At 49.4% G+C, this 21672-nt stretch overlaps 1 protein-coding gene across 1 annotated transcript in view; it reads right to left on the bottom strand.

Moving 5' to 3' along the window:
* KCNJ6 (potassium inwardly rectifying channel subfamily J member 6) overlaps positions 1 to 21672 on the bottom strand; it is a 319730-nt gene that overhangs the window by 44089 nt on the left and 253969 nt on the right. The window lies entirely within an intron of this gene.

Raw genomic sequence — 21672 nt, 5'->3', positions numbered from 1 at the left:
AGTATAGTTTCCTGTGCCAGTAAGTCCTCAGTGTTCATCTACTTTATATGTAGTCAGTTCAGTTCAGTCACTCAGTCGTGTTTGACTCTTTGCGACCTATGAACTGCAGCACGCCAGGCGTCCCTGTCCATCACCAACTCCTGGAGTCCACCCAAACTCATCTCCACTGTGTCAGGGTTGCCACCCAACCATCTCATCCTCTGTCGCCCCCTCCTCCTCCTGCCTTCAATCTTTCCCAGCATCAGGGTCTTTTCCAATGAGTCAGTGCTTCACATCGGGTGGCCAACGTATTGGAGCTTGAGCCTCAGCATCAGTCCTTCCCATGAATATTCAGGACTGATTTCCTTTAGGATGGACTGGTTGGATCTCCTTGCAGTCCAAGGGACTCTCAAGAGTCTTCTCCAACACCACAGTTCAAAAGCATCAATTCTTCAATGCTCAGCTTTATTTATGGTCCAACTCTCACATCCATACATGACTACTGGAAAAACCATAGCTTTGACTGGATAGACCTTTGTTGGCAAAGTAATGTCTCTGCTTTTTAATATGCTGTCTAGGTTTGTCATAGCTTTTCTTCCAAGAAGCAAGCATCTTTTAATTCATGACTGCAGTCACCATCTGATTTTGGAGCCCCCAAAAATAGTCTCTCACTGTTTCCATTGTTTCCCCATCTATTTGACATGAAGTCATGGGAATGGATGCCGTGATCTTAGTTTTCTGAATGCTGAGTTTTAAGCCAAGTTTTTCACTCTCCTCTTTCACTTTCATTAAGAAGCTCTTTAGTTCTTCTTTGCTTTCTGCCACAATGGTTGTGTCATCTGCATACCTGAGATTATTGATATTTCTCCTGGCAATCTTGATTCCAGCTTGTGCTTCGTCCAGCCCAGGGTTTCTCATGATGTGCTCTGCATATACGTTAAATAATCAGGGTGACAATATACAACCTTGATGTACTCCTTTCCCAATTTGGAACCACTCAGTTGTTCCATGTCCGGTTCTAACTGCTGCTTCCTGACTTGCATACAGATTTCTCAGGAGGCAGGTAAGGTGGTCTCATAGTCCTATCTCTTTCAGAATGTCCCACAGTTTGCCAGTTTGTTAGTAACAAGATAGATGGGTACATTTAATTTTAGAGGTGTGTTCAGAGCTTGAGAGGGCAGAGAGAAGGGAGGGATTTTCTGCATGAGTGTTGCAAGAAAAGTCTTCAAAAAAGATAGACTGGGGTTTTGAAGGATGAATAGGAGTTTACCACGTGGCTCAATGAAGGCAAGAAGGGGGAAGAGGCTCTCACGGGGACTCGTCCCAGCTGTGTGTTGGAGACCCCTGGGGGAGCCTTGGAGGAGAAGGTGGCTGAAGAGCAGAGTTTACCTGTTTGCTTTCACCGTGTAACCTTCAGCTCTTCAGTTTCGCTTTAGTGCATACAGCATACGCCACTCATGAGAAGTAGGCCTCCATCTGGGGTCCATAGAGACAGTGAAGACAGGCGGCTCTGGAGTGTGGGGCAGGAAGAGCCCACAGGTGCCTGTATAAGCCCAGGCCCACACTGTGGAGCTGCTGGGTCCTCACCTCCAACCACCCCCCCAACACTGCCTCTCACATGGGCCCCTGTGTTGACCCCTCACCCTCTCCTGGCTGCTGGCCACAGTCAGAGTGACCAGCTCATCCAGGGCTGCCCAGATTTAGCTCTGGACGTCCCAGCACACCCTCGATTTCTCCACGTTGCCTTTTCCCTGCAAGGACTTAGCACTCACGTCCTCTCCGCCTGGGACACTCTCCCCCTTAGATTTCCATGGCTCACGGCTTCCCTGTGCAGGCAGGTTCTAACCTCACCTTCTCAGAGAGACCCTCCCTGACTCCCCGCCTCACTTGTGCCCACCCCCCACCCCCACACACTTCAGAGCCTGCTTCCTGCTTCCTTTTCCTTCTCGCCCACCCCACCCTGACCCGGGTCCTTTCTCACTTAGCCCCCGTCTCCCGTTCACTTGCTTGCAAACACGTGAGAGCCAGAGCCTGCTTCACTCACTGCTGGGAGCATAACGTGAGCTCTGGAACACTCAAGAGGGTGTGCTCATTAATGATGAATGGATGAATGCATGCATGCATGCACCAAATCCAGCCAAATGGCTCCATTAGGGTGGCTAAGGAAGAGAAAGGGTATTATTTCTCTCCAGACCCACCCCCTCCAGCCCTCCCAGCCTCCCAGGTGGGCCCAGGGAGCCCTGCTCAGAGGGCCAGACGCCCTGGACTTAACTCAGCAGACGTCTTGCACATAACGCTCTGAGTGTCTGGCGTGGACTGAGCTCGGGAGGCCTCAAAACTTCGTGCTTTGTTTACAGTCTTATGCTCAGGTCAGGGAAAACCCCACAGCCCTTTCCTTTCTTTATCTGGAGTTTCAGGGGTGACGGCTACACCTTGGAGATAACGAACATCCACAGAATTAACCTCGGAAGGGAGGAATAGAGTTAGGGGGTGTTTTCCAGGGACTGATGCCCTGATTTTAGAGGCTGTGGCCCGCTGTGTCGTGACCACACCACCAGGTGGCGCTCGCGCGTCTTTCAGAGACGGTCAGACGGACCCAGGTTGCTTTCGGTCACTGCTGTCCAATCAAAGCCATGGCTTTTCCAGTAGTCATGTACGGATGTGAGAGTTGGACCACACAGAAAGCTGAGCGCCGAAGAATTGATGCTTTTGAACTGTGGTGTTGGACTGCAAGGAGATCCATCCTAAAGATCAGTCTGGGTGTTTATTGGAAGGACTGATGCTGAACCTGAAGCTCCAATACTTTGGCCACCAGATACGAAGAACTGATTCATTTGAAAAGACCCCGATGTTGGGAAAGATTGAGGGCAGGAGGAGAAGGGGATGACAGAGGATGAGATGGTTGGATGGCATCACTGACACGATGGACATGGGTTCGGGTGGGCTCCAGGAGTTGGTGATGGACAGGGAGGCTTGGTGTGCTGCCGTCCATGGGGTCGCAAAGAGTCGGACACGACTGAGCAACTGAACTGAGCTGAACTGACAGCGCTGGGCGGTCACCACAAATGTCACGCAGGGAAGGTGCTGTCACCAGGAGACCTCAGGCCGCACCTCGGGTCCCCACCGTCTCTGGGAGGAGCTGCTCCTTCACCCCCTCCTTGGACCCAGGATCAGGGGCCGTGGCGATGACTTGAGCCCCAGTGCCTTTCCAGCTCTTTTCCTGTAGTGGCAGACCCTGGAAGGTGTCACCAGAGGCCTTCTCTTTTCCTGAAAGCAATAGCAACTTGGCAAACTGACTCTTCGAAGGGAGCTCAGTGGTAAGGAATCCACCTGCAATGCAGGAGACGTGGGTTGGATCCCTGGGTCCAGAAGACCCCCTCGGAGAAGTTTTAGTTGCTCAGTCATGTCCAACTCTCTGCAACCCCATGGACTGTCCTGTCCATGGGATTTCCCAGGCATGAATACTGGAGTGGGTTGCCATTTCCTTCTCCAGAAAAATGTTGCCGACTGAGGGATCGAACCTGGGTCTCCTGCATTGCAGGCAGATTCTTTACCACTTGAGCCTGCAGGGAAACCCTTGGAGAAGGAAATGGCAACCCGCTCCAGCATTCTTGCCTGGGCAACTCCAAGGACAGAGAAGCCTGGCGGGTTACAGTTCATGGGGTTCCCAAAGAGTCAGATACGACTGAAGGATCGAGCTACAACAGCAAGCTGGCTTTTAGACAATTTCTGTGTCCTGCTCCTGAATAAGTATGTCACCGTTACCCCAACCCCCGAATTCTCATTGCTAGCGTCATCTTCAGGGGGAACGCCTCTGCAGTCCCCACGTCCGCGGGCAGCAGTGCACTAACCCTGCCCGAGGCGTTTGTCAGATTTCCTGACTGTGAGTTGGACTGCGTGTGGTCCCTCAGACCTCCGGCAGCAGCATCCCTGGGAGCTGGCTGGAATGCAGAACCCAGACCAACTGCATCACCACGTGCATGTCAGCACCATGTGCATGTCAGCACCAGAAAGCTTGAGGCCGGCCGGGGGGGGTGGTCCACGGTCTGAGGGCAGGGAGCCAGGCAGGATGCCTGCAGCCTGGGGAACTGACGGGCTGGTGAGTGACTGAGGGCGTGCCATGGGACCTTCCTCTAGGGGCCGGTTCTGCCGCGGGTCAGGTGTGTGTCCCGTGACCCTAAGGAGCTCACGGGCGGGTGGACAGGTGGGCTCCAAGCTCCACCGTTCCTGCCCTATGGCCCCTGTTGCCCCCTGCTGCCAGCTGACGCTGGGCACCGGTAAATCCCTGGCGAATGAAGCATGAACTGGGATGGACAATCGCAGAGCCCCGTGGATGAGCTGCTGAGGGCTCTGAGCATGCGCACGGGGTCCTGGGCACCTGGGGTCACCTGAGGGCACTGGAGGGTCTGTGAAACGGCTGTGTCCAGGGCTGGCCCAGAGGGAGGTGACAAGTGAGTGCACGAAACGACAGGGGAGCAGGGGGTCGGCCTTCCTGCCAGAACAGGGACTCTCAGCGGGCACTGTGCTCCCTGGCCAGGGACCCCAGGCGCCTCTGATGACACTTTGGGTGGTTAAACTGGGGGAGCGTTGCTACTGCCCTAGAGGGTAGAGGCCAGATATGCGGCTGCAGAACACCCTCCGACGCAGTGTCTAGCAAAGATGCCCCAACTGGGAGCAGCGCCAAGGTGGAGGGACTGAGCGGGGATGCAGAGGGCTTCTGTCCACACTGCTGGTGATTTCCAGTCTTTTGGGGACTGCATCCTCTCCACCACCTCCACTTTGCCCAGCACTGGGGCCTGCAACCTTACGCAGAGAGCCTGCAGCACTGGTCCCAGGGGACCGCAGGGACAGGGCTCCTGCATCCGAGAGCTCCTTCTGTCCGGTGGCAGAAATCCACCATTGATTCGAGTCCCTTTCCCCAGAGGCCAGGACGGCGGTGCCCGCCTCCTTGCTGGCCTTGGACAATTGCTTCTGACGGCTGGACCCGTCCCTCCCCAGGCTGAAGGCAGGCTCTGCGCTGCTGTGGTGGGGGTGGGGGGAGGGATGGGGGAGCGCTCCTGTGAACACAGCCCGGGATGGTGGCTTTTCCATGGCAACAGCTCCGAGCTGGATCCGCTCCTGAGGCTCATGGGCACAGGCAGCCTGCGTCCTACCCAGGCAGCAAGTTGGCTCAGAGTTTATTTTCAATCCCTTGGGGGAAAAACAGTAATGTTGCTCAAGAGGACCAAATCCTTGGGTTTGTGAAATACTGGTGCTTTTATTTGCCCTTTCATTTGGGGTCCTTCTCCTAGCCTGTCCCGTCTTTCTCCCTCTCTTTTGTTATTGTTTGTATTAACATTTTATGCTTTGTTTTTCATATGGTTTTATCCAGATTAGGCTGTTTTCCATAATATCTTTCTTTAGTAGATTTCTCCAGAATACATATATTCTATTAATCTTATTTTTATTTGACGGTTCTAAGAGTGCAAGGAGATCCAACCAGTCCTTCCTAAAGGAAATCAGTCCTGAATATTCATTGGAAGGACTGATGCTGAAGCTGCAATACTTTGACCACCTGATGCGAAGAGCTGACTCATTTGAAAAGACCCTGATGCTGGGAAAGATTGAGGGCAGGAGGAGAAGGGGACGATAGAGGATAAGATGGTTAGATAGCATGACCAACTCAATGGACATGAATCAAAGGAAACTCTGGAAGATAGTGGAGGACAGAGGAGCCTGGCGTGCTGCAGTCCATGGGGTAGCAAAGTGTCGTGTCCATGGGGACACGACTGAGCGATTGGACTGAACTGAATTGAAGCTCCATGAGATCAGAAGTTGTGTCTCTCCATCCATCCACTCACTCATCTACCTACCAACCTAAATATTCATTCACCCAATCATTTATCCCACTATCACCCATCCATTCATGCATACATGCCTCTATCCATCCATTCATTTATCTCCCAACCCACCCATCTATTTATCAACCCATTCATTTGCTCATCCATCCATCAGCTCATTCATCCAACCAGCGAACCGTTCATCCATCCATCCATGTTTCTATCCATTGTTCCATCCATCCACTCTTTTATCTCCCCACCCACTTACCTATTTATCAATCCATTCCTTTTCTCACCCAACCATCAGTTCATTCATCCAACCAGCCAAATGTCCAGCCAGCTGTTCATCCATCCATCCATCCATCTACTCATTTATCTCCCAAATCACCCATCTCCAAAATCACTACAGATGGTGACTACAGTCATGAAATTAAAAGATGCTTGCTCCTTGGAAGAAGGGCTATAACAAACCTAGAGAGCATATTAAAAGGAGAGACATTACTTTGCCAACAAAGGTCTGTCTAGTCAAAGCTATGGTTTTTTCAGGAGTCATGTATGGATGTGAGAGCTGGACCATAAACAAAGCTGAACACTGAAGAATTGATGCCTGCTGGAGAAGACTCTTGAGAGTTCCTTGGAGACCAAACTTGTGAGTTTGAGTCCCAAAGGAGATCAGATTAGTCCATCCTAAAGGAAATCAACCCTGAACATTCATCAGAAGAGCAGATGCTGAAGCTGAAGCTCCAACACGTTGGCCACCTGATGTGAAGAGCCGACTCATTAGAAAAGACCCTGAGCCAGTCTCCTGAGCCAGAACCACGCAGCTGAGGAGCTCCTGATTCTTGACCTATGGAAACTTCAAATCAAGCTTCTGTGAATTTAAGAAAATTGAAATCATATCATGCATCCTCTCTGACCACAATATTATGAGATTAGAAATCAGTTACAGGAGACAACACTTATTCGCTGTTTCATCCACTAAGTTTGGGGGTAAGTTGTGGTGCTCAGCGGATGACCAGTATGGAAGCTCTGTGCCCTCGTGCAAGTGAATTAAATCCCTGGTGCCTCTGCTTCCGCACCCACACAATTAGGGTGATAATGATGGTGTCTCCGTCATAGACGATCAACAGGAGTTTTGTGAGTTAGTCCACGTGGAGTCCTGAGAACAGCGCCTTGCATGCAGTAATCACTCAATCAGTGGTCATTTGTTTTCAGGATCATTAGTAGCCATTGCATGAGTTTTGGGTAAAGGTGGAAGAGGGGAAGAAATAGAGTTCTTGCTGCATGAATGGAAGGTGGGAATCTACACTTATCCTAACCGATTGGCCAGCCCCGCCAGCACCAGGGTGAGGATGTCCATGGGCCAGTGACCGTCACCGTGGAGAACTGGGATTGGGCTGAGCCTGCAACCTGTTTATCTCAGGGCATCTTCCTGGCCGCCTTCTGTGCTGACTCAGAGATCAGGCTCTCTCACCTTCTAGGCTTGGTTGAAAGAACCCTATCTAATACTGACCTTAAAAAGCTTTACCAAACATCCTCATTACTCATAGTTTCGAAGCAGCTGAGTATCTGTGAGCACCAGTTCCCTGGGAAGCCCCGAGTCAGCAGCAGGGCCAGTTACTGTGGGGAGAACTTTGATTAAAATTCTTTTTTGACTCTAGCTAGATATTTGTATATAAATCAATGGTCTACAGAGAATCACGTTTTCTTCCCCCCTGCCTCCAAAATGAAAGCTAGATGTGTGGATTCTATTCAGCCTCTCCATTGGTTTCCCCTACTGACTGGGAGTGTATATAAATAACAGAACATTCTTACTTGTTCTTTACTCATTCCCCCCCCACCCCTTTTGGAGGGGAAAACAGTGTGTGAAGATAGAACTCGGTGCAGACACTCCTGAGGAAGCAAGCCCTCTGGGGATGGATCAGAGAGAAACATTTGCCCAAGAACGATGTGCATGAAGGTAGCAAAACTCTGCTCATCATAGCCTGTGGCCTTGGTCCAATCAGCCAGGGCCCTAGAGAGCAACTGATTTCCAAGGGGCGCCTGCGGGAAGGGGGACTCAGCATGCATGCCGATGCTGTCACTGCTGGTTTCATTTGACTGCTGCCAAGGGCCTGCCCCTTTCGATCCTTTAACGGGGCTGTTTCTCTGACTTGTGTCTCCCATGACCCCCTAACATGTTTCAGCTCCTTCCCCACAACTACAGAGTTCTCAGACCTCAGAGATTTCCAAGGACGCTGACTGTCCGAGCCACAGAGCAGCTCATCAGCCAACTCCGGGTGCCGTGTGGCTGCCATTGACATCGATGATGGTTTATTGTTTAAGTCAGTTTGGTGGGGGCCAGTCGGTGCCCAGATAATGTGGTCAGACATTATTCTGAGTGTGTCTGTGAGGGTGTTTCTGCATAAGGTTCGTACTTGAATGGTTGAACTAAGTATAACAGAGTGCTCTTCATGATGTGGGGAGCTCATGCAGTCTATTAAAGGTCTGAACAGAACCAAAGGGTGGAAAAGGAGATGCCTCTGTGTGATTGTCTTCCTACTGGGTCACTGGTCTTCTCTCTTTGGGTCTGGACTTGGACTGGAACTACACTCTTGGCTCTCCCAGGTGTCCAAATTGCCAACTGTAGATCCAGGGACTTTTCAGCCTCCATAGCTGTGTGAGCCAATCCCTTATAATAAGTCTCTTTAGCTACCATCTGTTTCTGTGTATCTATCTGTTAGCTATTATCTGTCTATCTATCTACCTATGTATCATAAAGAAGGCTGAGTGCCAAAGAATTGAGGCTTTTGAACCGTGGTGCTGTAGAAAACTCTTGAGAGTCCCTTGGACAGCAAGGAAAGCCAACCAATCTATCCTAAAGGAAATCAGTCCTGAATATTCATTGGAAGGACTGATGCTGAAGCTGAAGCTCCAATACTTTGGCCACCTGATGCAAAGAGCCGACTCATTGAAAAAGACCCTGATGCTGGGAAAGACTGAAGGCAGAAGGAGAAGGGGATGATAGAGGATAAGATGGTTAGATAGCATGACCAACTCAATGGACATGAATCAGAGGAAACTCCGGAAGATAGTGGAGGACAGAGGAGCTTGGCGTGCTGCAGTCCATGGAGTAGCAAAGAGTTGGACATGACTGAGGGACTGAACTGAATGATCCTATTGGTTCTGCTTCTCTGGAGTGCCCAGACTAATACACATGCTACACAGAACACTGCAACCCGCATCTCCATCATCCTTCACGGAGCTTCTTTAACCCACAGCTCTGGAGCCTCAGGGCTCATTAAAGAGTCCCTTCTCCAGAGCAGGCAGCTTTAGGTTTCCAGCAGATCTTGTGTTTCTGCAAAACTTCCCACCAAGAGCACTCAACTGAGGATCTTGTTGGCTGTGGAGGGAGCTGCGACCCTAGAGCTGACTGCAAAATTTCCAAGTGACCTCAAGAAATCTGTCTAATGCCTACTGAGGACTAAAGAGCTTAGTCCCATGGCCTCGGTCAGAAATAAGAATGCCACGGCTGAGCTTTCCTCTTGTCTCGCTAACTCTCCAGGGGTTGAGAGTTTTCAGTCCTTGACTTTTCCTGGCAATTTTCATCTGATGCAACAACTTGAAATTCTCAAACGAGGGGAGGAAATTCCCCAGGTGTCGACAGGTATAATGTGATCTGAGTGGAGGATGATCCAGAAATAGCCAGATAGTAATTTGATAACTTTCCAAGTGGCTGAGTGGTAAAGAACCCACCTGCCAATGCAGGAGATACAAGAGACAAGGGTTCGATCCCTGGGTCGGGAAGATCCTCTGGAGGAGGGCATGGCAACCCACTGCAGTATTCTTGCCTGGAGAATCCCATGGACAGAGGAGCCTGGTGGGTACAGTCTATGGGGTCCCAAAGAGTCAGACATGACTTAGTAATTGAGCACAATTTGATAACTGTCCACGTTTCTCTGATTGAACCCATCTCTTCATCTTCGTGGATAGTTCCTATGTTGGTTTCAGTCGAGAGGAGAGTGACAAGTACTCTTTGGTGAATTATCAGTGACTAGCACAGGATTCAGCACTGTCCTGAGCAGAATAGAAACCTGTAATTTGATCAGGAGCTTCTGACAGGTGCTTGCCCAAGCCTGCTGTCTTCACCCTGATCTTTCCCCCAAGGGCTTGCTTCCTCAGGAATGTCTGCACTCCCTCGGATTCTTCACAACCTTTTGTGATGCCAAAAGGAAAAACACGAGCAATATTTTCTCATCTCGTTGCTTCAACTTTCTCTTTGTGAATGTATATGTGACTGGTGAATTATGCAGGTGAAGTCAGTCAGTGACAAAAAAGAAAAAAAAAAAAAAAAAGGTAAAGATGGTGTTTTCTGGAAAGTCAAGGCTTGGGTCAGCCACCTGGCCAACTGAGACCTTGTGTGATGGGAGGTCAGGGCGTGCCCTGCGGGTCTCGGATGGCTGTTGAAGGGCATGGGTACCTGCCGCTCTATTTCTTTATTTAGGGGAAAGAGGTCTGGTGTGCCCACATGTTGGGGGGCTGGCTGGGGCCTGGTGATTTTCTATCTTGTTGGTTTCTTTATTCCACAAATAGTATGTCTTTAGATGGTCCTCAAGGAGACCGCAGAAGGTGAGGGATTATTTGGAGGGATGGTGTGTTCGTTTCCCACGGCTGCCATCACAAATCACCATAAACTCGGTGGCTTAAAGCAATGTAAATTGATTCTCTTGTAGATCTGGAGGCCAGAAGTCTGAAATCAAGGTGCCAGCATGGCTGAACTCCCTCTGAAGGCTCTAGGGGAGGATCCTTCCTGCCTCTTCCAGCCTCGGGAGCCTCCAGGAGTCTCTTGGCTTGTGGCTGCCTCACTCCCATCTCTGTCTCCGTCTTCACGTGGCCTTTTCTCTGGGTCTGGGTTCTCTTCTCCTCTCTCGTAAGGACACTTGTAGGATTTAGGGACCACCTGGGCAATCCAGGATGACCTCATCTTGAAATTCTTAGCACACTTATATCTTTGGGGATGGTTTTTCTAATAAGGTCACATCCAGAGGTACTAGGGCTTAAGGCATACAAGCATCTTTTAGGGGTGGGGTCATCATTCAACCCCCTACAGGTGGCTTGGTGCCCCAAGTGGTGACCGTAGTGGTCCTCTGTTGACTCGAGGATGCTGAAAGGGCTCCATCTATCTCTGCAGCTTGCTGGGAAGGGTCTGCAACCCAGCAGCTTTCAGGACCTCTGAGCAGCGGGAGCAAAGGCCAGGATGCTTCTGGAAGCAGCCCTTGCGGATGGTCAAGCCAGAGTGCCCACATCCAGACTCGCCTTTCCAAGTAGATTCTGCTTGCTCCCACCCACGGCCTCTCATCTCTGGGGAGCCTTCCTGGAAAGGTGTGTCCTCTGAATCATACGGCCACCCTTTTCCCATTATCATTTCTTCAGCTGCGTGTTCCCAGAGGGAGGAAATCAGCTACAAGCCATGCCCCCATCCCCCTCTTCAATCCACATAATAAGCACGAAGCAACAGGAAGAAGAGCTGTATTTGCACAAACGACGGAGCCGGTGTCACAAAGATGGATTCCCTGGTGACAGAAGCGGCTGCAGAATCCAGCCAATGCCATGTGGTCATTGAGAAGCCCCCATTCCTGGAGGGATGTTTCACGGCTCTTGCTTTTTTAAAAACAGCATTTGCAGAGAGCAGCTTTGAATAAATCCTTCCTCCTTCAGGGTTCCCTGAAAGGATCATCCTTTTCCTCCCATCACCCCCGTCTTCACTCAGCCTATTCGGTTTTCTGCCGTTTTACAAGCACATTGCGGATAACACTTCTTAGCTGCGGAACCTTGGCCACACGGTCCCTGCAAGGGTGGGAATGGGCTGTTTGTCTGGCTCAGCGTGTTTGCTCGTCTGCAGGAAGAGGGAAGGCAGGCCCAGAGCCTCGTGGGGTCAGAGGAGGGAGGCGGGGAGGCAGCCAAGGCCAGGGCAGGAGCAGGCAGAGCTCTGCTGGGTGCTGAGAGCGGCCGGGCTTGGGGAAGGCTGCTCAGCCTAGTCGGTGGCTGCTCTGGACCCAGGACGGGGGTGGTGCTCTTTGCTGACGTGCTGCGGGGGAAGGAGCCGTTACCCGGGTGGGCAAAGGGTATGGGGCTGGCGGGGGGGCGGGTAGGGAGAACTAGGCCCCGGGGCGCAGCTCCCTGAGAGCCTGAGATGGCCAGTGACCACGTCTGTGCGAGGCTGGCCTGTACAGATGGGAGATGTTCCCCATTGAAGCTTCTCCCACAGTGAGCCAGTTGGTCTCCAGTCTTAATAAGAAGTCAAGACCCTCCCTTTTATGGTTGTCTTGGTTTGCCGGGGCTGCCGTGAGAGAGTCCAGTAGATGATGGGGCTTCAGCGCTGGAGAGCTGCGTCTCACAGGTCTGGAGTCGGACACTGAGGTGACCTCATTTGTGTTTCCTCTGAGGGTGGTGATGCCGGGTCTGCTGCAGGCCCCTGTCCCGGGTTCTGGGGGCTTGTTGCAATCACTGGTGATCCTTGGCTCTGAGATGCACCATTCCAGTCTTCTTCTTCTTCCGTGATGCTCTTCCCGAGCCCACATCTGTGCCCAAATGTACCTTCTCATAAGGACAGTGGTCTCGTCCTATAGGTTCAGGGTCAGCAGTCCTTTAGGGTCAGGGTCCACCCGATTCCAGCATGACCTCATCCTAATTGATTACACCCACGATGACCCTGTTTCCAAACAAGCATTCCTCCTTAGGTTCTGGGGGCCAGGATGTCACCATCTGAATTTGGGGGGATATAGTTTAACAGTAATAATTATAAAAAGTCGTGTTGGCATAAGCAGCTTAAGAGGCCTTAGACTGACATTGAAACCATTACTGTAACCCGCAGATTAGGAATATTTGCTATTGACTTGTGTTTTCTTTTGCTGAAGAGGGTCAGGCAAAATCACATGGTTCAAAGCTGTGTGTGTGTGTGTGCGTGCATGCTCAGTCACGTCCAACTCTCTTGCGACCTCATGGTGTGTAGCCCGCCACGGTCCTCTGTCCGTGGAATTGTCCAGGCAAGAATACTGGAGTGGGTTGCCATTTCTTTCTCCAGGGGATCTTCCGACTCAGGGACCAGACCCAGGTCTCCTACCTCGCAGGCGGATTCTTTACCACTGAGTCACCTGCAGAGTCAGTGAGCACTCAGAGCAGCAGAGAGAGAAGTGGATTATTCAAAGGAGAGTGTTGGGACAGTTAGCCGGTCATCTGGAGCAAAATGCAAGCTGGCTTTCCAGCGGAGTCCAGCTGGGGCCAAGATCTCAGTCTAAAAGTGAAACTGTTAAAAGGACTGTAAGAAAGCAAAGCAGAGTTGTTTCACGTTAATAACAAAGAACAGGGAAGGCCTATTCTTCTGTTATGCTTCCCTGGGGGCTCAGTGGTAAAGAATCTGCCTGCTAGTGCAGGAGATGCGGGTTTGATCCCTGGTCTGGGAAGATCCCCTGGAGGAGGAAATGGCAACCTGCTCCAGTATTCTTGCCTAGAAAATCCCATGGGCAGAGGAGCCTGGCTAGTCCTTGAGGTCCCAAAGAATCAGACATGACTGAACAACTAAACAACAACAATAATTCTTATGTTACTAAACCCTAAACACACCTATGACGTAAAACTGAGATCTCATAAAGAAAAACACTGGTAAGTTTTACTACAGAAAATATAAATATAAAAATATTCAGGCTAAAAATAAAAAAAAAAATAAAAGTACTGTTAACAAAGAAAGTCATGCGGCAAAGGACAGACTGTGAAAAATGTGTGCACAACATGTAACTGGCAAAGGGCTAATTTTCTTTATATAAAAGAAGGCTTTCCAAGTCAATTAGAAAAAGCTAAAAATGCATTTGGAAAACTGGGCAGAGGGCAGAAAAAACAGCAGCAGTAAATATATTAAAAGATGCTCAACACCCCTCTAAGAAACATAGATGACACTTAGTTTCCACCTATCCTGCTGGTAAAGACCAGTGAGTTTTTATATCCAGTGATGGTGAAGGTACCTTTCCAAAGGCACCCGCCCCTCTGGAGGAAGGTTTGTAGTCGACACAACCTCCAGGGGGCAATTTGGCGGCATCTTTAAAAGCAAAATACGCGTACCCTTTTTTCTCCCATCAATCTCACTTCTAATAATCTATTTTATGGAAGTCAAAGAGTTTTCTTGCAGTGCTGTTCATAACAGAAAAAATGTCGGATGCTACCTAACTATTCATCAACAGAGAACTAGCTCTATAAACGATTGCATATTTATAAAACGGACTCTAATTTTGTCGTTTAAAAGAACACGTGACTGTATACATAGATTACATTTTGACAAAGCAACTAACCAGGGGCAAAAACCGTATGCCTCCATATGTGTAACAAAATATAAATATGTATTAACGCACTTGGACATATGCTTGAATAAGTATGGAACATTTCTGGAAGGTGTACAAGTGGCTGAGTATGCCTGGCTCTTGGCAGAGGCAACAGGAAGGAGAGAGGGAATATCCTGTTCATCATATATTCTTTTATGCTATTGGAACTTCTAACCGTGTGCCACTGTGACTCGTAATGTAAAAAGATAGAAATTAAAATGAAAAAAACAAAACAAAACAAAACGAGGAACCAGACACGGATCCTTCCCTGGCAATAAAATGATTTTGCTCTGGGCAGCTCTTACGTGCACACAGCTGGGGACGCTGACAGGCAACATTTAATTGCTTTCAATGGAAGCAGAGAAAGAAAGAGATTCATCAGCTTAATCAAACTGGCAGTGTAGGCGGGGGATCAGGGTGTCTGTGGTCTGGCAGGGGAAGAGCTCCTGTGATTTAACAAGTAGGCCCTGAATCAGGCATTTTGACCTCCGCATGTACCCCTGTCTCAAGTTAGATGCTCTGGACACCCAAGGGGCTTCCTGATGGCTCAGCGGTAAAGAATCCTCCTGCCAAAGCAGGAGACACGGGAGACTCGGGTTGGATCCCTGGGTGGGGAAGATCCCCTGGAGGAGGACATGGCAACCTGCTCCAGAATTCCTTCTTGGGAAATCCCACGGACAGAGGAGCCCGGTGGGCTACAGTCCATGGGGTCATGAAGGGTCGGACACATGGGGAAACAGGATTAGACAGGAGCCTCCATCTTGGGTTGTGGGCCCCCTGACTCCTAGGCACCCAGATGCTGGGATGCAGCCGCTGTGGGGAGGGAGGGGGTGAGTGTGGAAATGAATGGGTGGGGGGAGCTGTGACTGAATCCCGGCAGAACCTGGAGGACATGTCCTTCTGAGAGGCTGGCAAAGCCATGCTCCTGAGATCACTTGGCCAGATGAAAGAGGATATGGAGGCCCCCAGCAGGCTGGTCTCCTGGTCTACGCTGTTTCCTTCCAGGAAGTCCTTAACAGTGTCAGAGGGCAGGGTACCTTCTAAGACATGGCAGGTGGGGGCCGTGGGGCAGAGGGCATCGTCCAAGCCCTTGGAAGTGCCTCAGGGGTGGCTTGTGTGAGAGCGGTGTGCATTCTCCTGAGGACTGTGGGGCCCTGGAAGGCTCACACCTAGCTGGGGTACCAGCTGCTGCCTCCTCCCCACGGGATTACACCCTGCAGGGTGGATATTCCAGGGTGACCGAGGTTTTCCCCTGTAAACGGCCATGGAAATGAACAAATGCTTTTTGGTTGAAGCCACAGGTCATTCGCCAGTGTGGCCAACACTCTGCTTTGTTTTCAAGCAAGACGAAGCTGGGCATCGTCCCAGCGTGTTCTCGTGTTCCCCGGGGCCGTCCGGCGGAAACCTCAACTCCCGAACTGCTCTTCAGTGTAGACCTGACCTCGGGAGACTGAAGCTGGAGGAACCTGGGCTTCTTTCTCAAATGGCTCCCTACGATGGCACGCTGGGCTGCTTTTCTTTGATGTGTGGATCTGGGCTTTCCATCAGCCAGCTGTTTTGCAAACCCATGTCCTGCCTTTATTTACTGCTTCTGTTTCTGGTCTAGGAACTCAGTCAACTCACCTTCTTAGGATTTCTTATTAGAAAAAAGAAAGAAACAGGCTCTTGCATTTCTTCATGTCAGCCCTAGCACCTGCGCTAAAATGCGTGCCTGCATGCTCAGTTATATCTGATTCTGTGTGACCCCATGGACTGGAGCCCACCAGGCTCCTCTGTCCGTGGAATTCTCCAGGCAGGAATACTGAAGTGGGTTGCCATTTCCTACTCCCAGGGATCTTCCCAACCTAGAGATCGAACCCGTGTCTCCTGTGTCTCCTGTGTTGGCAGGTGGATTCTTTACCACTGCACCCCCCTCCCCGCCATGGGAAGCCCTCTGTGCTAAAATGCCCAGGTTTAATCAGTGGACACTCTGATGTCTTTTGTGTTTCCATTTCTCCCTCACTTCTGGGTTCTTAGTTGGATTCTGGAATCTAGATGGATCAAGTTGCCAGATAAATAAGTGTCAGATGATTAAAAAGTTTTTTTAGCACTACTTTGACTGTATTAATTCGGATGATTTAAATTTTGTGGTTCTTCTTCATTGAGTCCTACCATCTAAGACGGAAGGCAGCCTTCTGGTCTGATCTGGTTCAGGTATGGAACCCCTGACGAGAAACAGACAGCTCTCCATCTTTAGTTTAGCTCATACTTTTGGTGAGGGCTTGGCAGACAGGGTTTTTTTTTTTCTTTCCCTCTATAAAGATAATTTTAGAACTAATGTGTTCTAAAATTACCTGGATTATATGTGATGGAATTCCCAGCTCATTTGGCTAAGATTCATCCAAAGAAAGAATCACCAGCTAATAAGGAGGAGGCATGCTTTTTCTAACTTGACATTTTCAGTAGTTTGAACCATCTGTCACTTTACAGGTGAGGAGAGCCTCTGAGCACTATAGAGATGCCAGGATTTTTAAAAAAGCAGACTTTTTTTTCTCTATCATCTGCAATATTTCAGATTCCATGCTAAGTGCTTTTATGGAATCTCAGTTTGCAATCATCAGAATCAAGCCAGGCAAGTTATCCTCCTCTCTCATCAGATACAGGAACTGGGGGTCAGACTGAATCAGATATCCTGATCCAGGACAGGGCAGGGTCAAGACGTGAACGCATGTTCTGATCGCAGATCACGGCTCCTCCTGGTGGAGTTCACCCTCTTGGTCAGCCTAATGCAGGGTGAGACATAACCCACTGCCGGTGCCAAAGGCTCTCCCTGACCCAGCTTTAGGCAGGCTCCCCTGAATCCTCTCTCCAGTGAGGCCTTGACCCTTGGACTTCTGTGTTTGTATTGCCCAATTTTAGCCAAACGTCCTCCTAAGCTGGGTTAGCCAGCACACCCATCCTCCCCCATATCTGATCACCTCCGGTACCTGAGCTGGTTCTCGTCCCTAACCACTCCCTAGGTGACCTTTGATGGCCCTGGCCTGCCTTCAGTGAGCGTCCTCTTAGGTTGGATTCGTCAGAATGCTCCATGACCCCGGTTGTTTCCTCTCAGAACTTTTCCACCCACTGACACCTTCCCTCTCTGCCACCTTGGCTAGAAGTCCTGCTTGACCACATGGTGTTTGGAAGGGAGCCCGCTTCTGTGCTGAGCTTTCTTTTCCCCCTATTGTGATCGTTCCTGATTAAAATCTGCTTTTACTGCTCTAACTACTGTCAGGAGCTAGTTCTTCTTGAACGCTGGCAAGGCTCATTCCGGGATATTGAATTCTAATGGCCAAACAGGTGGGGGAGAGGGCTCCAGGTCGTCAGATAAGATACCCGAGGTTATTCATTAATCGGACCCGTCTGTACCCATACTTGGCTGGAAACCAGACTTGGTTGCTTAGTAAGTATTTTTCTCTTAGTCCTACAGTTTTAGCAAAGGCATTTAATAGACACAGTGACATTATGGGTGGAAAGTGAAAGTTTCTCAGTCATGTCTGACTCTTTGCAACCACACGGTCTATACAGCCCATGGAATTCTCCAGGCAAGAATATGGGAGTGGGTAGCCTTTCCCTTCCCCAGGGGATCTTCCCAACCCAGGGATCAAACCCAGGTCTCCCACATTGCAAGAGGATTCTTTACCAGCTGAGCCACAAGGGAAGCCCTTAGTAATTAAAGTATGTGCTAAAACTAGTATACAACTAAATCAAATGGGTGGAAGTGTTGACTAAAATATTAGATCCAAAGCGAGAATGCTATAGGTCAAATAGAGAAATCTTTGAATATATACTGAGCTAACGTAATTCATTTGTAGTCAAGATATCATTAAATATATGTCTATAGATTTACATAATGTATATGTATGTTCATATATATATTTATGTACATATAACAAGCATATGTGGGCTTCCCAGGTGGCCCTAGTGGTAAAGAACCTGCCTGCCTATGCAGGGGGCATATGAGATTCAGGTTTGACCCCTGGATCAGAAAGATCCTGTGGAGGAGAGCATGGCAGTCCATTCCAGTGTTCTTACCTGGAGAATCCCACGGATAGAGGAGCCTGGTGGGCTACAGTCCATGTGGTCACAGAGTCAGACACGACTGAGTGACTCTGCATGCATGCATATATGCATACGTATAATATGTAGCATTATATGTTTCAGTATGGTATGTTATATATTATGTGTTATCATATACACAGGGCTTCCCTTGTGGCTCAGCTGGTAAAGAATCTGCCTGCAGTGTGGGAGACCTGGGTTCGATCCCTGGGTTGGGAAGATCCCCTGGAGAAGGGAAAAGTTACCCACCCACTCCAGTATTCTTGCGTGGAGAATTCCAGGGACTGTATAGTCCAAGGGATCGCAAAGAGTGGGACACGACTGAGCGACTTTCACTATCACTATCATATACATATATTCTTTTTTTCCTGGCTGCTCTGCTTGGCATGAGGGATCTTAGTTACCTGACCACGGATTGAACTTGTCCCCCCTGCAGTTGAAACACACAGTCCTAGCCACTGGACTGCCAGGAAGGTCCCATTTAATATACATATATTCTTTTTGTTTTAATTAATTTATTTTTAATTTGAGGACAATTGCCTTACAATGTTGTGTTGGCTTCTCTTGTATAACAACGTGAATCAGCCATCGGTATACATGTGTCCCCTCCCTCTTGAACCTCCTTCCCACCTCCCACCCACCCCACCCATTTAGGTTGTCACCGGAGCCCGGAGTTGAGCTATACACATATTTTTGAAAGGATAGTTAAAGTGAGTGAGATGTCCCGCTTGGGAAAGAACTGTCAGGGTCCCCAGCTTTTAAAAAGTGATCCCTTCCTAGCGGACAGAGCCCAAGTGAGGAAGGCAATGATCTCTCCTACCCTCCACTGTCCTTCGAGAGATGAAATCTTGATGAATTTCCGGCCCTGGAGTCACTTCAAAATCACAAAATTTTGGACGTCTGGTGGGTTAGAAGGGAGAAGGGTGACTAGCAGAGCCCGTAGGCAAAGCGTGGTTTCCTTGTCTCCTCACCCCGCTCCTTCCGAGGGGCTCCACCTTGTTTTTCTCTTCCCTTTCAGGGGCTCCGTGTTCTCATCCTGTTTCTTTGTTATTGAAGCCTCCCAAGAAGGCGGTGTTCAGAGGTCAGGTAGAGTTTTTCAGATCGCTTCTTATCTGTCACCTCCGCAACTACAGCCCCTAGCTCTTAGTACCCAGGAGGCACCCTCCTTTCCTCCCTTCCTCCCTTTAAAGAACTAACAGTCTGTTGGTAACACAAGAAAACAGTTTTCACTCACTGTCAGGACAAGTGACACATTGTGCTGGGCTATTTGTGTTTTGAACCCCGTGTTTTATTGTGAAAGATAGGGTTTAAGTAAGTAAGTAAGTAAAGTTGCTCAGTCGTGTCCGACCCTTTGCGACCCCATGGACTGTAGCCTACCAGGCTCCTCCCGTGGGATTTTGCAGGCAAGCGTACTGGAGTGGGTTGCCATTTCCTTCTCCAGAGGATCTTCCTTACCCAGGGATCAAACCTGGGTCTCCTGCATTGTAGGCAGATGCTTTACTGTCTGAGCCACCAGGAAAGATAGGGTTTAATCTCTTGCTTATTTCACCTCTGGCATCAGAAGTTGGCGGGAAGCTTGGGTGACCTAAGAATCCTTTCCTCACACCATTGGTTCACATTGGGGAAGTAGTGGCTCTTCCCCACCATTGAAGCTGCTTTGGGTCCCAAACCAAGAATCAAAGGTTGAATCTCAAAACAAAACAAAACAAAAAAAAACAAAGGTTGAATCTCTGATGGCCAAGGCAACAGCTTATTCATCATCAATGGGCCCAAGCTGCTGTATCCATAGGGAGCTTAATTTTGGATTGAGGATTTAGAAAGATAAAAGAAATCCACTGCAATCAACTAGAGACTGTCCTTATAAAAATCCTTGTCTTCCCTGTATAGCATTATGTAATTAATGCTATAAACAACTAATCAACACATGATATAATTACTTAAAAATATCTACACATATGAAAATTACCAATTGCTATATTTTTGTCATCTTTCTGAACTATTCTATGTCCAGAGGTTTATCATTTTTCATTTAATTTTTTTTCACATTTAGATGCTTGCACATTGGTTTCCCAGTGACACAGTGGAAAAGAACCCTCCTGCCAATGCAGGAGATGTCAATTTGATCCCTGGGTCAGGAAGATCTCCTGAAGAAGGGAAAGGCAACCCACTCCTGTATTCTTGCCTGGAGAAGCCCATGGACGGAGGAGCCTGGGGGGCTACAGTTCATGTGATTACAAAGAATAGGACATGACTGAGTGACTGAGCAGGCATGCATGCACACGTCTGCTCTGTAGCACACACTTGACAGTAAAATTTCCCTCCTTGAAACTTGTTTAAATTTATAAAATTCAAACAGTTGACTACAAGACTTTTAATAAATATCTGTACTCCATGGGGTTAAAATTTTGACTTCAGCCAATGTCTGCTGGGCAGCTATACAACTTTGCGTCTATAACAGGTGTTGGTAGAATACAAGGTCGTGGTTATGGGAAACTCCAATAATACCCTAAGGATATTTTCCTCAATTCTGGGGACCTGATTACCAAGGATGGCACCTGACTCAGATAATAGCCTATGGGCACAATCCAGGCACAAAGATGAATTAAAAAAGTAAAATCCATAAAGCCCTTCCATTTCCAAACAGAAGATGGGTAAGAAGCAGGCATAGGTTGGAGGAACATATTCATGGTGAAGTCTCAGCTGACTTTGCAATGTCAAGCCAAGAATCCTTAAGCTGCCTCTTTGAGGAGGAATGTTGGGGATGGAGGCTGAGAGCCCAGGCTTCCTAGCCCAGGAAAGCGCTGCTGGGGGGCTGCTGGCCAGGTAAGGGGGCCGGGCGGGGAGCGTGGTCTCACTGTGCTCTCTAATTCTACACCTCCGACCATTTATTTACCTTCAACGTGAGCGAAGCGTTGGGCTTCCCTGGTGGCTGAGTGGTAAAGCAACACCTGCCAATGCAGGAGACCTGGGTTCGATCCCTGGGTCAGGAAGATCCACTGGAGGAGGAAATGGCAACCCACTCCAGTATTCTTGCCTGGAGAATCCCCTGGACAGAGGAGCCTGGCGGGCTACAGTCCATGGGGTCGCAAAGATTCCGACACAACTGAGCAACTAAACAACAACAAGGAAGAGTTGGGCCAGCGACCTGGGTTCTGACAGCTCGCTTTGCGGGCCTTCACGGAGCCTGGCAGCGCTTGCTGGAAGCCTGAACGTCTTGGCCCCCGCTGGGTGAAAGCGCCAGCTGAGCCTGAGGTCTGCAGAACTCGTGGCTGTCCCGCACCTGATTCACAATCCTGCCCCTGATTCACAGTCCTGCGCCTGATTCACAGTCCTGCCCCTGATTCACAGTCTTGCCCCTGATTCACAGTCCTGCCCCTGGCTGCGAAGGCCTCCAGGCGCGGCTTCAGCCCCCTGTGCTTTGCTCAGTTTGAGGCACAAGTTGA

The sequence above is a fragment of the Cervus elaphus genome, chromosome 19 (assembly GCF_910594005.1).
Source record: "Cervus elaphus chromosome 19, mCerEla1.1, whole genome shotgun sequence".
NCBI classification, from domain to species: domain Eukaryota; kingdom Metazoa; phylum Chordata; class Mammalia; order Artiodactyla; family Cervidae; genus Cervus; species Cervus elaphus.
The sequence above is the reverse complement of the archived record's forward strand: the minus strand, read 5'-3'. Positions and strand labels throughout refer to the sequence as shown.